Genomic DNA, 4,852 nt, shown 5'->3' on the forward strand with positions numbered 1-4,852 from the left:
CACAAATACACAGAACCGCCTATTTCACTGGCTCTAGCTTCTGCCAAAATTGTAAATAGCTCAATTTTCATATTGCCCTTTTCTGGCAAGATGCAGAAATTGCAGCTTCTGAAAGACACTGACAATTATTTTGGTAGCACGTGCATGGACAACTTCATTATAAGATGCAAACCCATTTTGAAAACGTTCGAATGTGAGAAAATGCCTGCCGAAGAACTGAGGGCAAAAGTGTATAATATAGAACAAATGTGGACACTGCTCTTGTTGAAACCCTAACGCTATTGACTAAGAATTTTGACTATTTTTCAGTTTGAATGTTTAGATAATAACTATGTAAGATGACACAGAAGCAGACATTACAGAAGCCTGACATCTTTCTGTATTTATTTTGAAAGATTCAGAGGTTGATCTTAAAATCCTTTATTTCAGTGTGGCCATAGACTTCTTTTTCTTTCTAACTGGTACAGACTTCATGGTGGTTAGCTGCAAAAAAAAAAAAAAAAGAAAAAAAGAAAAAAGAAAAAAAAAAGAAAGCAAAAAAATGGTATGTATAGTCAATGGTAAATGAAAGGTGTTTTTGAGTTTTAAAATTTATTTTATTTGGCATAGCAATATTTTTAAAAATAACAAATGTTCACGCTCCTTTTCTTGGCTTACACAGTCCTACCTGACTCGGCCTCTGGATAACCACCTCATCCTGTACTTTTTTCTCTGACTCGCCAGCCACACTGATTTGATGTTCTATTGTACCAAGTTTATTTGTGCCTTAGAGCCTCTGTACATGCTGTTCTTTGCTTTAGTCTTGGCACTGTTGACTTCTTCTTGTTATTCAGACTTCAGCTTACAGGTCACCTCTTCAGTGGCCTGCTGAGACTTCTCAATTTAAAGCAGCCACTCAGCAGCTATGCAGCTATGGCTTTGCCGTATTTTAATTTTCCATGTGGAGATGAAGAAAACAGGCTCTGGAGCCATGGCACCTGCGTTTAAGTTCTTTACTGCTTGTGTGCAGCTGTAAGACCTCAATTTCCTCATCCGTAAATGCAGATAATAATAGTATCTACCTCATAAGGTTGTCAGAAGCACGATGCAGAGCAAGCACGATATAAGCTTGTGCACACGTAATTCATTGTTCATTGATGATTTTCCACATCCAAAGCCTCTAAGTTCCATGAGAACAAGGACCTCGTTTTGCCCTATTTAATACTCTAGCCCCGGGGCTTAGAATAATGCCTGGCAGGTAGTAGGCACTCAATAACTACTTATTAAATGATGATTGCATATACTTACATAAATAAATAATGAACCAACTGACCATTAAATATGCCGTCATTTGTGAAGAGAAAAATCTATCATAATACTAACGACTAAAATTTCAACGCTGCAATTTCTGGGGAGCTACTTTCTCAGGTAGCTGGTTTTAAAGGCAATGTTTTCAACTAGCATGTGTTATCTTAAAAACTAAAGAGCTGGAAACCATGCAGATCTAGATCGTGGCCCTCCCAAGTCTCACCTACTCTTAGGGGACCCTGTACCTGTGGGCAAGAACTCCAGATGTGGCTTGTGTGAAATATTAAAGCACAGTGTCTCAAAGAGGCACTGAATTGCTTGATGATTATGCAAAAGCCGGCTAAGCCTACAGAGGAAAATAGCTTAACCGTTTTTTCTTTGTTACTTTTTTTTTGATACTGCTTAGTAGTAACAAAAGCAGTAACAAAAAGTAGTAACAAAAGCAGTACTTTGTTACTGCTTTTAAACAGAGAGCAAGATAATATGTCAGGAACTGTGTTGGCTGACTTGCTACAGACTAGTTGCTACATCTGACCTGGAGTTTAGCAGCACCAGTCCTCAGTGATTGGCTTATGTAGGTTTATAGTATTCTTTTTTTTTTTTTTTTTTTACCATTTAGTTAGTGATTTTCATGGTACTTATTTTTGTATATGAGTTCCCAGTCTTCTGTTCAATGTGACCCTTGGTTTATCACATAATAGTTTCAGAGCTGAACCTGAAAATGAACCTTGCAGTCTCCAGAGGCCAGAACAGCATGTCTGTTTAATACCAGCATCTGTGTTACAGAATCCATGACACCAAAAACAGGGGACATTCAGGGGATGCAAAGCAAGAAAACATTCAGAAGCTTTTATTCTAGGAAAGGACAGAGGGTTTAAAAATCTCTTCTCAAAAATATTTGCCCGAAAGCCTAATCCATAATGATTTTGTCTTCCTTAAGATTTTATTTTCGTGAATGCATATACTCACTGTGGATCACATATGAGCATCTTACTGTGTGATACCATCTTTCCTTTAAAGTAAAATAAAATTTGAATTGATGCCTCCAAATTTCATCTATGATTTATCGGAAGTTTTATGTAACACTAATTTTCATATTATTTCCATGTTATACTTCAAAAAATCATCAGTTAGTGATGCAAGAAGAGAACCTTAACTTACAGATAACATTTGGCCACACATGCAAACACACACACACGCACACCTCTTTCTTGTGGCTTGTTAGGGAAAGCCCTGTGAAAGAAAACAGTTCTATTGCTAGAGCAGAAATACTCGTAGTAAAAACTTTTCAGGCAGTTAAAATAAATAGGATAGATTCCTTTCTCAAATAAGTCCCTCTAAACAGAGAGGGAGAGAGATAGCGATGGAAGGAAGGCGAGGAGTTAGGAGAGAGTGGGGAAGGAAGGGGACAGGGGAAGGAAGAGGCAGGCAGGTAAAAATTCTCCAGCACTTATATAGGGTTTTCCCTATATGCCTCATCACAGCCATCATATTCATATGATAGGAGGATGAACCCTATTTTAAAGATGAGAAACTCAGGTATTAGACTTCTCTCAAGTTCTGATGCTTCCTTCTCTGTACAGGGAGCTCAAATGGTTACATTCTTGGTTCTTTAAGAATCCTCCCCCAACTCTGTAACCCCACCTTCAGCACCTGGGGAAGAAAAGTGGTTCAATCTAATCGAAGAGCAGAGGAGGAGATGCCAGGACTGTCTAGGTCTGCGCTTCTTCCTCTGTTTCCCGAGAACCCATTGTGCCCGAGCACAGTTTTCACCTTGCTTCTCCAAGAGCAGGCTTGCCCCAGTGAGAGGAGGCCCGCCTGCACCCAGCACCACTGTGATGGAATTGGGGCTGAGTATGCATACTGTAAGATTCGATATGAGAAAGTCTACTGGCCTGCAGATATAAGCCAAATTTCCCAGTATCATCTTTATTTGGAACACAGGGGTTATTTTACTACTCAGCCGCTTTACTCCTTTGTTTCAGTTCTCAACTGATCAAAACTCAGGCAGAAAAAAACAGTGCTATTTTTTTACTGGCCTCCTTGAACCCCAAACCCTAAGCTGAAGGATATTCATTGACTTGTCTAAGGTCGCACAGCTAGAAAGAGACAGGGATTGGAAATTAATACAGCCTGTCTACACTCCCCCAGGGTTCCTTCCATTTTTTCACTCCAGGACTATGTAAGGACAGCGTCTCATCAGAGATGACAAATATGATAAATTCTGAACGATCTTCGAGGATTTGTGAGAAACCCATGCTTGTGCCTTTGAATCACGAAACGGCATCAAAGCTAATTTAATTAAGTTGGAGTTCACTTAAATTCTTTCAAAAACTTAGAAAATTATTAAGCAACTGGAAAAAGTCAGAGATAGCTAGAAGATACTGATTCTAGCAAAATTCGGGGTGGAGGTGGGGTGAGAGAGGAAGGGAGAACTTAGCATGTCCATTTCCTTAATATGTCTATAATTTATTGTATGTCTGCTTGCTGGAGAGATGCCCAGCAGTTTTGTACGCAGTGCCGCCCTAGTGCCTAGTCCCGGGCTGGGCTCTGGCTTAATGAATATTTGTTGAATAGGCGCATGTCTACGTATGCTGGAGGAGAAGGATAGGCAATCACCATCCTTCATAAGTCACCTCCATCTCTTTCTTTTCCTTTTACTTCTGTCACCACGGAGGCTCCTCCCCTTCCTCTTCCTTCTGCATTTCTAAGTCCTTTTTACATTCAGAGACCAAAATATTGGCACAGTTCACTTCGAAAACATTTCAGGTCAGGAGAGCAGGAAAAATATGCCAAGTTTCCTTATCTTTCAGCATAATGCTATTTTGCCCACCAGATTAAAAAAAAAAAATTCTTTTTTTCTAAGTAAATCTACTTTTAGACTGTTTAAATTTAAAGACTAATTTCTCAATTCTTTGTTGTCTACTTTTCCGTAACGGTAAACTTCATACCCCAATTTAGGAGCATTTGTAAATTGCAGTAATATCCTTCCATTTCCTTTTTCAGACCCAGTAACAGTCAAAATGAAGAGTGAGCATAGTGCCCATTACTGAGGACTTGCTTGATCCACAGCACTTCTCTTTTCATTAAAGATTTCTCGCAAACTTTTAAATTTCATGGGGTAGGAGAAAAAGGGAGAAATTTGGAGTCAGGAAGTAAAGATGTGTGTTCTCAAGACACTAGGGCCTTGTGTATGACTTGAGACTATTTCCTGAAGCTCTCTATGTCCAAATTCCTTCATCTAAGAGATGGGAACATGGATAAAATGACTTTTGAGATCACTTTCCTTCTAAAGCACTTTGATTTTACCATTGTTCTCTGTTATCCTTTTGTCACGAAATTTGTATAATTCACAAATCTTACAATATATAGATAAGAATCTTACATTTCCTTCTTGCGCAGAAGCTTCAAAATTCACTTGCACACTTAAGTTCAAAATTAGAATTTCCCATTTGTTCTTTGGCTATTCTGCTAATTATAGTTTCCGTTGATCAGTCTCCAAGATTTTCTTTTTTTCCTCTCTTTTCTATTCTTTGTTCATTTATTCTGTTCTTTAGATTTCACA

The sequence above is a fragment of the Pteropus vampyrus genome, unplaced genomic scaffold, assembly GCF_000151845.1.
Source record: "Pteropus vampyrus isolate Shadow unplaced genomic scaffold, Pvam_2.0 Scaffold180, whole genome shotgun sequence".
NCBI lineage: Eukaryota > Metazoa > Chordata > Mammalia > Chiroptera > Pteropodidae > Pteropus > Pteropus vampyrus.